We start from the raw sequence: 13,687 nt of genomic DNA on the forward strand, positions 1-13,687 counted from the left end.
AGGTGCTAAGGCCCCCGGTGCGGGGCAGAAGCGCACCTGCTACCGCAAGCCCAACAAGCCTGCTTCCGCATGAAGGTCTGCCCTCGCCTGGGTCTCGGGCTGGCTTCGCGAATTCACGACTCGGTCTCTTCTTTCCGACCGTTGGGTTTGCAAAGTAGTTGCCTCAGGGTACAAGATAGAGTTTCTCTCTTGTCCACCAAACAGATTCTTTCCTTCCAACCTCCAGCTTCCTCCGGATCGCCGGCAGGCTCTGACAGGAGCTGTCCAGGATCCATTGGGCGGGGGAGTGTTTGTGCCAGTTCCCTCGCAGGAGCGGTTTCAGGGGTTTTACTCCAATCTGTTCGTGGTCCCCAAGGAGGACAGGGTCCGCCCAATCCTGGACCTCAACTGTTTTGTCAAAGTGCAAAAATTCAGGATGGAGTCGATTCGCTCGGTGATAGCGGCACTCCATCAGGGGGACTTTCTGGCGTCCTTGGATATCATGGACGCATACCTACATGTTCCCATATGCACAAAGCACCAGAGATTTCTGCGCTTTGCGATTGGGGGAGGACTTTCAATTTGTGGCCCTCCCGTTCGGCTTGGCCTCGGCACCGCGGGTTTTCACCAAGGTGTTCGCCCCGATACTAGCCCTGCTGAGACAGCGTGGGATCACTATCTAGGGATATCTGGACGACCTTCTCCTGCGAGCTTCCTCAGGCTCAGAATTAGAGGAGGACGTGTCCATCACGTGTCAAACTCTCCAAGAGTTCGGCTGGCTTCTGAATGTCCAGAAGTCAGTGTTTGGTTCCGTCCCAGAGGCTGAAATACCTGGAACTAGTCCTGGATTCCGCGGAAGCGAGGGTTTTTCTCCCAACGGGAAAACTGAAGACCCTGCTATCTGCAGTGAAGCAGTTGTCGACCCAGAAGTGGTCGTCTTCGTTTCTGCATGAGAATTCTGGGTCTGATGGTGGCCTCCGTCGAGGCGGTCCCGTATGCCCAATTCCACACCAGGGTAAGTTCTGTCTTGTTGGGACAAGCTCCTGTCTTCTGGATTACCAGATTCAGTTGAGCCATCTAGTCAAGTTTTCCCTGGTGTGGTGGCTGGCGTCTCCGGTGCTTCGGACCAGGAAGTCTTTTCTACCGTGCTTCGGTGGGCCGTGTACATTCCGGGAGTACAGAATTGGCAAGCCGACTTCCTAAGTCGCACAACTCTGGATCAAGGGGAGTGGTCTCTCCACCCGGAGGTGTTTCAGGGTCTGTACCAAAGATGGGGCACTCCAGACGTGGACCCCCTAGCGTCCGTCTCAATCGAAAGGTGCCACGGTTCGTGGCCAGGTCAAGGGACCCATGGGCGGATGCGTCAGACGCGTTGGTGGCACCTTGGGGTCGCTATCGCCTGATTTACGCCTTCCCTCCTCTGAAGCTTCTTCCTCGTCTGCTGCGCAGAGTGGAAGCCGAAGGGATTCCAACATTCCTGATCGCCCCAGTCTGGCCGCGCCACTCCTGGTACGCGGACCTGGTGCGTCTGGTGGCAGACGCCCCCTGGCGTCTACCCCTGAGAGAAGATCTTCTGTCGCAGGGTGCGATCTTCCACCCTGCTTTACAGTCACTGGCTTTAACGGCATGGCTATTGAGAGCCAGGTATTGAAGGACCGAGGCCTGTCAGGCTCAGTGGTTTTTACCATGCTGCGTGCACGGAAGTCTACCTCACGTAGGATTTACCATCGTACGTGGAAGGCCTACATCTCTGTGTGAGGAGATGAAGTGGCACCCCCGTACATACGTGGTGTCCCGGATTCTGCTGTTTCTACAGCGGGGAGTGGAACAGGATCTCGCTTTGAGTACGGTCAAGAGTCAGATTTCTGCTCTGGCTGTTTACTTTCAGAGACCCTTGGCTGCGCACTCCTTGATACGCACATTTGTGCAGGGGGTCCGGCATGTGGCCCCTCCGGTGCGCCCTCCACTGCCCCCGTGGGACTTGAATTTGGTCCTCTCGGTGCTTCAACAAGCTCCCTTTGAGGACATTCGGAAGATCCCCTTGTTGACTCTGTCACAGAAGGTGATTTTTTCTGGTAGCGATTACCTCGATCAGACGTGTATCTGAACTGGTGGCCTTGTCCTGCAAGGCCCCCTACTTGGTCATCCATAAGGATAAGGTGGTGCTGCGTCCGCAGCCTTCTTTTCTCCCGAAGGTTGTTTCGGCTTTTCACATTAATGAGGACATTGTTCTTCCATCCTTATGTCCTCACCCGAAAAACCAGAAGGAGGCCACTTTACATTCCCTGGATGTGGTTCGGGCCCTCCAAGTGTACTTATCGGCGACGGCTCCATTCCAAAAGTCGGACTCACTGTTCGTGTCGGTGACTGGTCCTAGAAAGGGCCTGGCAGTCTCGTCGGCCACCATTTCTAGGTGGATCCGACAGGTTGTGCTTCAGGCCTATGCCCTGAAAGGGCGGGCGCCTCCTTTTCGGGTCAAGGCGCATTCGAACAGGGTGATCGGTGCCTCTTGGGCTTTCCGACATCAAGCCTCTGTGTTGCAGGCGCGACCTGGTCGTCGGTCCACACCTTTTCAAAGTTTTACAAGGTGGATGTGAGTGCATCTTCTGATGCCTCCTTCAGCCGCAGGGTGTTACAGGCGGCAGTTTAAGGTTGGAGTTCCTACATTGAGTAACTACGGTTTTGTTGGGTGGTAAAAACAACACAGCTTCACCCCACTCGAATTTTTTGACACTGCTTGGGGACGTCCCTACAGTCAAAGGCTGCTGTGTCCGTCCATGAACAGAAGAGAAAACAGGATTTTTGTACTCGCCGTAAAAATCCATTTCTCTAAGTTCATGGACGGACATAGCACCCACCCCTCCTTTGCTTTTTACTGCTTGTTACGAACTGAGGCTGCTAGAGCAGGGTGTGGGTTATACCCGGAGGAGCTGCACTGAAGAAAAGTTGTTAACACTTTAAGTGCTGTATTTCTGCCTAACTCTCCTGGAAGGAAGTGGATATAACCCTACAGTCAAAGGCTGCTGTGTCCGTCCATGAACTTAGAAAATAGGATTTTTGTACTCACCGTAAAATCCATTTCTCTATGTCAGACGTTTTGGCACCGATTTAACATGACCCAATTACTACAGCTGAGAAGTCACATTCCTTTACTAAACATAATTGACATGCTAATTCCCTACCCCTGAAAGTAGACATCTGACCCTTAGACTGCTAACTCACAACACATCTATCATCAATGGCCTCTTCACACAAAGAGTGTTATTAGCATACATAATGAAAGGTCTTGGAGCAGACCCAATTAACACCTCAAAAGCATGTGTCCTCACATTGAAGGAGACGCTCTTATTGACCGGTTGGGGGTCAGAATGAAATTGCCTGTAATATGTCCAGATCTCCTGCAATACATGAATTAACAGTAATGTCCCATCTCATGTAATTAATATTTCTCAGTCATCCTATGCCCAAAGAGTCATTAGTGACGCTGGCACAGGAGTACCCCCCATCCTTCAAAAGTCTCTGGATGTCACGGGCTGTTCCGTTACAATGTGTATACTGTACAATGCAGTTATGTACAATGTTTGGGATTTAGTAAAATTCGTTCCAAATTGTTACCTGCTTGTCTTTTTGAAGTACAGTAAAACTTTGGATTGCGAGTATAATTTGTTCCAGAAACATGCTTGTAATCCAAAGCACTTGTATCTCAAAGCATTTTTTTACAGAGTATAAAAGAGAAGAAAGGCGTCTCTAAGTGTAGCAATAAGTTGCTAAATGTTGTACCTTCATTAACCACTTAAGCCCCGGACCAATATGCAGCCTAAAGACCCAAGGTGTTTTTACAGTTCGGGACTGCGTCGCTTTAACAGACAATTGCGCGGTCGTGCGACGTGGCTCCCAAACAAAATTGGCGTCCTTTTTTCCCCACAAATAGAGCTTTCTTTTGGTGGTATTTGATCACATCTGCGGTTTTTAGTTTTTGCGCTATAAACAAAAATAGAGCGACAATTTTGAAAAAAAATGCAATATTTTTTACTTTTTGTTATAATAAATATCCCCCAAAAACATATATAAAAACATTTTTTTCCTCAGTTTAGGCCGATACGTATTCTTCTACCTATTTTTAGTAAAAAAAAACGCAATAAGCGTTTATCGATTGGTTTGCGCAAAATTTATAGCGTTTACAAAATAGGGGATAGTTTTATTGCATTTTTATAATTTTTTTTTTTTTTTTTTACTACTAATGGCGGCGATCAGCAATTTTTTTTGTGACTGCGACAATATGGCGGACACTTCGGACAATTTTGACACATTTTTGGGACCATTGTCATTTTCACAGCAAAAAATGCATTTAAATTGCATTCTTTATTGTGAAAATGACAGTTGCAGTTTGGGAGTTAACCACAGGTGGCGCTGTAGGAGTTAGGGTTCACCTAGTGTGTGTTTACTAGTGTAGGGGGGTGTGGCTGTAGGAATGACGTCATCGATTGTGTCTCCCCTATAAAGGGGATGACACGTTCGATGCGCCGCCATAGTGAAGCACGGGGAAGCCGTGTTTACATACGGCTCTCCCCGTTCTTCAGCTCCGGGGAGCGATCGCGACGGAGCGGCTATAAACGAATAGCCGCGCCGTAGTCCCGGATCGCTCCCCGAGCGGACCCGACCTCCGCATGTAGCGGGGGGGGTCCCGATCGGACCCCCCACCCGCTAATAGGCAAGGACGTACAATGACGCCCATGTGCCTGTACGTGCCATATTGCGGAGGTCGGGAAGTGGTTAAATGTAACCATATTGCTACACTTGGAGGATCCTCTTCTTCTTTTTTTATACTCGGTTGTGACATGACGCTACTCTTATATCAAGTCATCGCTTGTATATCAAGGAAAATCAAGTTACTCTCAAACCAAGGTTTTACTGTAATTGTAAATCCCCAACTGAATGTCATTTGGTTTGCATATGTGTGGTGTGTCAAACAACAAAGTTTCACACTTTTTGAAATACTTGCTTACTGGGCACTTTTAAATGACAATTGCACGTCATTTTCATTCAACACTACAACTCAAACTAAATTAATTATTTTTTTTCCCACACACATAGCTTTCTTTTGGTGGTATTTAATCGCCACTGTTTTTTTTTCTAAATACCGTATTTTTCGCCGTATAAGATGCACTTTTTCTTCCCCAAAACTGGGGGGGGGGGGGGGGGGGGGGAGTTGGTGCGTCTTATACGACGAATACACATTTTGCCTGCATTAAAACTGCATGTACTGCGAGCTGTGGGGACTTCTCTGACCCCCCCTGCACGGCCAGGCTGTGTGTGTTCGGGCTTCCCTCCTGTAGCGCGCCTTGTCCCCCCCTCCTGACAGTCTAACCACGTGCTGCCCCGGCTGGGCTGAGCTTACCTTCTCCATCAGTGCGGGCTGTGCCTCCCCATGTCTCCCCAAGCAGACGTACGGTAATCCTTGCTGGGCAGTGGACAGCCTCAAAGGCAGCACAGGAAAAAAAACCACGGCTCTGAAATACAGCCCCCATCAGCCGCTTCTACTAGCTTAGGAGGGGGTGTGTTACTGCTGGGAGTGCAGGGACTTTTTTCTCATTTTCGGGCGCATGCGCACTGCGTCCTGCGCTGATGCAGTTGCTTATTCTCCTTCCCTGGCGGAGTGATCTGCATCTGTAGTCGGCTCGTAAGAGAGTGTGAGGTAAGACAGCTGACAGGATTCTGAGGCAGAGGAGGAAGAATTTGCCAGGTGTGACTTAATATAATTAAATACCTTACAAAGTGCACTGTACATTCCTACTACGGTATATCACACAAGCAGATAGTAGGTTCTCTCTCAGTGTGTTACTTGACATGGCTGTTGGGTTTTGATTTTGTAGCTAATTGGTCATAAGTTAACAAGGTCAGCACCCTACAGCCATGTCATGTAACAGTGCCATGATAGTGTGCCTGTGTGTTTTTAAGCTGATGATTTTAAACTCCCTGTGTTGCATTTTGCTGTGTGGAGTGGGATGATGACAGGTTGGTGTAAAAAAAACTACACCATCTGTCCATTTACACCTGACTGCCCTCCAATTCAATCCGCTAGATGGAGGGGAACGGATCCCTTTCCGTTTTTGTTTAGCGGATCGGATTGGAGGTAGGCAGGCAGTGCCATTAATTGTCACCACTGTGCCATGCCATCAAACGCAGCCACTGTGCCATTAATTGTCACCACTGTGCCATGCCATCAAACGCAGCCACTGTGCCATTAATTGTCACCACTGTGCCATGCCATCAAACGCAACCACTATGCCATCAATTGTCACCACTGTGCCATGCCATCAAACGCAGCCACTGTGCCATTAATTGTCACCACTGTGCCATGCCATCAAACGCAGCCACTGTGCCATCAATTCGCACCACTGTGCCATGCCATCAAACGCAGCCACTGTGCCATTAATTGTCACCACTGTGCCATGCCATCAATTCGCACCACTGTACCATGCCATCAAACGCAGCCACTGTGCCATGCCATCAAACGCAGCCACTGTGCCATCAATTCGCACCACTGTGCCATGCCAAACGCAACCACTGTGCCATCAATTGTCACCACTGTGCCATGCCATCAATTCGCACCACTGTGCCATGCCATTAAACGCAGCCACTGTGCCATGCCATCAAACGCAACCACTATGCCATCAATTGTCACCACTGTGCCATGCCATCAAACGCAGCCACTGTGCCATCAATTCGCACCACTGTGCCATGCCATCAAACGCAGCCACTGTGCCATGCCATCAAACGCAGCCACTGTGCCATCAATTCGCACCACTGTGCCATGCCATTAAACGCAGCCACTGTGCCATCAATTGTCACCACTGTGCCATGCCATCAAACGCAACCACTATGCCATCAATTGTCACCACTGTGCCATGCCATCAAACGCAGCCACTGTGCCATCAATTCGCACCACTGTGCCATGCCATCAAACGCAGCCACTGTGCCATGCCATCAAACGCAGCCACTGTGCCATCAATTGTCACCACTGTGCCATGCCAAACGCAACCACTGTGCCATCAATTCGCACCACTGTGCCATGCCATCAATTCGCACCACTGTACCATGCCATTAAACGCAGCCACTGTGCCATGCCATCAAACGCAGCCACTGTGCCATCAATTCGCACCACTGTGCCATGCCAAACGCAACCACTGTGCCATCAATTGTCACCACTGTGCCATGCCATCAATTCGCACCACTGTGCCATGCCATTAAACGCAGCCACTGTGCCATGCCATCAAACGCAGCCACTGTGCCATTAATTGTCACCACTGTGCCATGCCATCAAACGCAGCCACTGTGCCATCAATTCGCACCACTGTGCCATGCCATCAAACGCAGCCACTGTGCCATGCCATCAAACACAGCCACTGTGCTCTTTAATTGTCACTGCTGTGCCCTTTAATTGTCACCACTGTGCCCTTTAATTGTCCCCATTGTGCCCATTGATGTCGCCGCTGTGCCCTGTAAAGTGCCCCTTTCCCCCCACCGCCCGGCACTTACAGTACCTTTACTGGAGTAAGCCATCCACGTCCCTCGATGTCTTCTACCGCCCTCGATGATGGACCAGGGGCGGAGTTGAGGGTGGGGCTGCAAAAGGGGCCCCGCCAGGTAGGCTGTACGGGGCCCCATGATTTCTATCAGCGGCCCTGACTGTATCAATCCACCATATGCTGCCCTGAAATGTCTGCACGTCTGCCCCTCCTGCTCCATACGTTCCGCCTCCTCCGGCCAATGTTTACTGGGCTCTGCTCCGCCCCACTCCTACTTGATTTGATGCCCATGATTGATGGGCAGAAGAATTGATCCGCCAAAGCTCTGCCCCCCGAATCCCAGGGGGAAGACACCGCCCTCCCTACCTCCGCCCCCACTTTGCCTACCACTCTATTGGATGCCCATGATTGATGGGCAGAAGAATGGCTCCACAAGAGCACCAGATGAAATATGGCTGGATAAGAGAGCACCAGATGAAATATAAGGGGGGAGGGGAAATGAAGAACATATTGATAATATTGACAGTTCTTTCATTTCTGCATTTCTTGCAGAAAATTACCGTTACCTCCTTTTCAAGATGTCTAAGCAGAAGAGACTGGCATATAAAGTTGCTTTCAAGCTGGAAGTAATCAAATTTGCTATGATAAGGGAGTGGAGGAAACAGGAGGATCAGCTCCAAAAGTTGGATAAAAGCAAGCACACCTTACGTGGACCAACTGCAAAGTGGCCAGAGTTAGAGGTAGAAGTGAAGGAGTGGATCACACGTCACCGGCAAAATGGACTTTCTGTCTCAACAAAAATGATAATCTATGAGGCCAAACGCATTGCTGTGGAGAAAGGCATCCAGGATTTCACCGGATCACCATCGTGGTGCTATAGATTCATGAAGAGATCTGGCCTTTCTATGCGCACCAAAACCAGAATTGCACAAAAAATGCCAAAGGAGTACGAATCGATGATTCTGTCTTTTCATAAGTTTGTTATTAATGCGAGGAAGAAGAATAACTTTGAAATTAGCCAGATTGGGAACATGGATGAAGTCCCGCTAACGTTCGATGTGCCATCTAACAGAACCGTAGATAACAAAGGAGCCAAAACCCATAACCGTAAAAACCTCAGGGCATGAGAAAACCCACTACACGGTTGTGTTGTCCTGCTGTGCAGATGGTACCAAACTGCCTCCGATGTTGATCTTTAAAAGGAAAACATTCCCAAAAGAAACAATTCCACGGGGAGTCGTCGTGCACGTTCATGATAAAGGGTGGATGGACGAAAATGGCATGAGGCTGTGGATTGACAAAGTGTGGTCCAAACGTCCTGGCGGGCTTCTGAAGAAATCTTCCTTGTTGGTGCTTGACCAGTTCAGAGCACACATTACGGAAACTACTAAAAAGAACTTTAAGGAAGTTAAGACCCAAATAGCGGTGATTCCTGGTGGTCTTACCAGCCAGCTGCAACCTCTGGACGTTTCTATTAACAAACCGTTCAAAGTTCTGATGCGAGAGGAGTGGAACACCTGGATGGCAGCTGGGAACCATGATCTGACGCCTACTGGGCGGATGAAGAGGCCCACTATCACACAAGTGTGTGAATGGGTTAAAAGGTCATGGGACTCCGTGAAGGAGGACATTGTTGTAAAATCCTTCAAGAAGTGTGGCATTAGTAATGCCTTGGATGGAACAGAAGACAACGTCTTATTTGACACCAGTGAGGAAGAAAGTGATGACAATGACTGCGTGGATCTGTCCTTCCTCATTTCTGATAGCAGCGAAGAAGAGGAATTGTTGGGGTTCGAATAAAAACATTACAGCCTTATTTTTGTTACTTTCACTGTTTACTGACTTTACTGACTGTTCATGAGAGTAAAGATAGTTCTTAATATGTTACATGGTTGACATAAAATTGTTCTTAAACTGCTGTTAACTTTATACAGTTGATATAAAATATTTTACTACAGTATTTGGTTCAGAATCTTTTTTTTCTAGATCTTCCTCCTTAAAAATTGGGTGTGTCTTATATTCCGGTGCGTCTTATACGGTGAAAAGTACGGTAAACAAAGCCTGGAAATTTGGGAAAAATGAAATCTTTTTCGTAGTTTTGTTATAAAGATTTTTGGTTATTTTTCTCTTTCACTGATCTGCACTGATGAGGCTACACTGATGAGGAGGCACTGACGAGGAGGTGCTGATGGGTGACACTGGTGAGGAGGCGCTGATAATCGGTGTACTGGCCCCTTTAAGAGAAGCCAGTTATTGTCTCTTCTCCAATCCTCACGCTCTCAGCATGAGGAAACTAGTGCCGATAACTGGCTTCTATTTACCATGTGCAAGTGAAGAGAACTACCGGCTCCAGGTGTAACCCACTACGCCCACTGGAACACACACATGATGAGTGCTAGAAAAGAAAGGGACAAGATGCGCCAATCTAAGTGCAGTAAGCCCAAATTTAATGGATGAAACAAATAAAATAAATATACATGTAAAATGCCTACTCACAAACAAAGGTAGATGGTAGGTAAAAGACCGGGATGGAGAGATGCAGATAATAAATGATGAGATGCGTGCCTGGAGTCATACGGTGGTCTCGACTTGCGGGCATCCAAAACACAAACTGCAGCAAGCTGATGGTAATCGATGTCCGGGGACAGGAACACCGGAGAGCCACAGAGGATTCGGCGTGCGCTTCACCGTGGAGCGCAGCGTCCTGTCGTCGCACCGGAAGTGACGTGGGAGTCCAGGCCAGCCAATGGGATTAATTTTTTAATCCAGGACTTTCATGGACATTATTATTATTATTATTGGACTTCCTTAGACTTTTATATACCTCAGCTTATTTTGTTTACTCTATTGGATCGTGCGCCACATATCCACTCTTTTTTGCATAATGAGTGCTAGCCCCATCTCGCCTCCGTGGTATATAGTCATTGTAAAAAGCGGCTGCACCTCACGTGGGCTCCAAATAAAGTTTATTGGAATATTGAAAATAACACCAACAGACGCCATTAACCACTTCCTGACCGCCGCATGTATATGTACGTCCACAGAATGGCACGTACAGGCAAATGGGCGTACAGGTACGTCCTTGCCTTTCTGCGGGTCGGGGGTCCGATCGGGACCCCCCCCCCCTGCTACATGCGGTGGTCGGATTCCCGCAGGGAGCGATCCGGGACGACGGCGCGGCTATTCGTTTATAGCCGCTCCGTCGCGATCGCTCCCCGGAGCTGAAGAACGGGGAGAGCCGTATGTAAACACGGCTTCCCCCGTGCTTCACTGCGGCGGCTGCATCGATCGAGTGATCCTTTTTATAGGGAAACTCGATCGACGACGTCGGTCCTACAGCCACACCCCCCTACAGTTGTAAACACACACTAGGTGAACCCTAACTCCTACAACGCCCCCTGTGGTTAACTCCCAAACTGCAACTGTCATTTTCACAATAAACAATGCAATTTAAATGCATTTTTTGCTGTGAAAAGGACAATGGTCCCAAAAATGTGTCAAAATTGTCCGAAGTGTCCGCCATGTCGCAGTCACAAAAAAAATTGCTGATCGCCGCCCTTAGTAGTAAAAAAAAAAAAATAATAAAACTATCCCCTATTTTGTAAACGCTATAAATTTTGCGCAAACCAATCGATAAACGCTTATTGCGATTTTTTTTTTTTACCAAAAATAGGTAGAAGAATACGTATCGGCCTAAACTGAGGGAAAAAAAAATTGTTATATATGTTTTTGGGGGATATTTATTACAGAAAAAAGTAAAAAATATTAATTTTTTTTTCAAAATTGTCGCTCTATTTTTGTTTATAGTGCAAAAAATAAAAACTGCAGAGGTGATCAAATACCACCAAAAGAAAGCTCCATTTGTGGGGAAAAAAGGACGCCAATTTTGTCCGGGAGCCACGTCGCACGAGCTCGCAATTGTCTGTTAAAGCGGCGCAGTGCCGAATCGTAAAAACGCCTTTGGGCATTTAGCAGCATATTGGTCCGGGGCTTAAGTGGTTAAATAGCCAAAAACGCATATAAACAAAACGGAAGATATACCCCTCCTTCATGACCAGGCCATTTTTTGCTTTTTGGCACTGCGTTTCTTTAACCGACAATTGCGCTGACATGCAACGCTGTACACAAATAACATTTTATATTGTTTTTTTTTCTCACACACAAATAGAGCTTATTTTTTGTGGTTTTTTATCACCTTTTTATTTTTTGCTCTATAAACGTAAACAAATGGTAATTTAAAAAAACTATTTGACTGATAAAACATATCCAATATTTTTTTTTTAATAAAATCCAATTTCTGTTTGTTTCTCTGCAGGAATCCCTCTGATGACCAGCCCACAGCAACGTGAATTTAGAGCTGAAACAACTTGTCCAAAGAGACAACTTTTTGTATTAGCGGGGCAGTGTAAAATGATGTACATTTCCATGTGTAGTGACGTTTTTAAAGTTGTGCGATTTCCAGTTGCCGGTTTCAGATTTTCATTTTTTATTATGTTAACCAAGCTTAAGCGTAACGACCTGCGGGAGGGAAAAAAAACAAATATTTTTACAATGTGAATTGTATCAAGGCAGACTTTTACATGTTACCTGTTTAGCATAATTTAGCTTTAATGTAGTCAGGATGTTTTTTTTTTTTTTTTTCTATAAAGTGATACTTAAAAGGGTCACTAAAGGATTTTTTTTTTTTTGCCAAATAGCTTCCTTTACCTTACTGCAGTCCTGGTTTCATGTCCTCATTGTTTGTTTTTGCTTTGATGTTGCTGTAAATCCTCTCTGTTCTGGACACTTCCTGGTTGTCTGTTTCCTAATCACCACAGTACTGGGAGATTTCTCTCTGGTGACTAATCAAGGAGGTGTGATTTACTGTGTGTGAAACGAAACTGGATTGGTGCTGAGGAGTTTTAGACAAAGTATCACTGCCCTCTATTGGCTCTCTGTACATCAGAGAACCAGGAAACAACAGCAAAAATGAAACTAAACCGCAGGCACATTATATGATTGATTTTTATCTATTTTAATCATTTTTAAAAGCAATCAGCTAACTATTATGTCTCTATACCCTGTAAACAGTTTTCCTTTAGTGACCCTTTAAGCTCTCGCCTTACAGAAGAATATTGAATTCAGTTTTGTTGTAGGAACAAAATGGGTTCATTTTACAGATTTGCAAATAAAAGGCAGAGGTGGATTAAGGCGCAATGGGGGTGTAGGCAAAGTGGCAGCTTGCCCCGCCCCCTTCGGATCTCTACAATTGATAAGGATTGCAGAGAAGCTGCCCCTTTGTACATTGCCCACTCCATCAGACGCAAAAGGCCCACAAGTGCATCTTGCCTTGTGGGGCGACAGGCAGTCTGACTTTTCTAAGGTCTTCCCTTATTTTACTAAAGGTTGTAGTTGGGCCCCATTGGCGCTCACCAGACCTGAGGCTTCTGACTAGCTTTGGATCTGGCTCTGCTAAGAGGAAGCTCAACCTTCAAACTCCACTTGGTTTACCCTTTTTGTATGCAAATACCATGATTTACCAAATTGTTTCCTAGCAGGACTGTAGCAACTAGTCACATTTCTGTGCTATGCAACCTTTCTCTTGTGCTTTGGTGTGTGTGTGTGTGTGCCTGCATTGGGCTGGCAAAGGGGGCATCGCTAGGACCAGGTAACACACTGGGGCTGCATTTTTCCCCAAGCTTAGACTCAGAATACAACGACATTGAGGACTTTAGCTATCAGAGTAGCTAGTAACACAGAATGAAATTTAGAATCCTTTTTAACAGTTGTGCTGAGTCAGTAAAAATACCAATGTGTGTGTCTGAATGTATTGCGCCTTTAATTTTGCATCTGCCTTTAATATTCATGGCTCGACTGTAATGTCATTGATTATCCACTTGCCAACCACTCATGTACTTGGTACATCATTTGTCTTGTATTGGGATGGTGCCTCCATCTGCATTCATCATCCCAGTACCTTTTTTATTATTTATTTTTTTAGAGCCAGTGTCCTGTCGATCTGGGTGCCCCGTCGCATAATGCCCGGGCTGGACTGTGCCGGTGCAGCACATGCGCAGAGCTGCCGAAAATCTCTGAGGATGAACAGCCTTCATCACCTGTACACGGCGCATGCGCAATCAACACCCCGCTCGCTTTTGATGCTCGGGCGGGGTTACTCATTAAATACAACAAGGGGCGAA

General features: G+C 46.9%; 1 protein-coding gene across 2 annotated transcripts in view; it reads left to right on the forward strand.

The window, feature by feature from the left end:
* Positions 1–11,972, forward strand: part of LOC120914307 (chromosomal protein D1-like) — a 68,268-nt gene extending 56,296 nt beyond the window's left edge. For both annotated transcript variants that reach the window (XM_040324951.1, XM_040324950.1), the window contains one exon: positions 11,824–11,972. The gene's annotated coding sequence lies outside the window, so the exon portion shown is untranslated. The remainder of the gene's footprint in view (positions 1–11,823) is intronic.
* The last annotated feature ends 1,715 nt before the right edge of the window (positions 11,973–13,687 follow it).

The sequence above is a fragment of the Rana temporaria genome, chromosome 9, assembly GCF_905171775.1.
Source record: "Rana temporaria chromosome 9, aRanTem1.1, whole genome shotgun sequence".
In the NCBI taxonomy this organism is placed as follows: domain Eukaryota; kingdom Metazoa; phylum Chordata; class Amphibia; order Anura; family Ranidae; genus Rana; species Rana temporaria.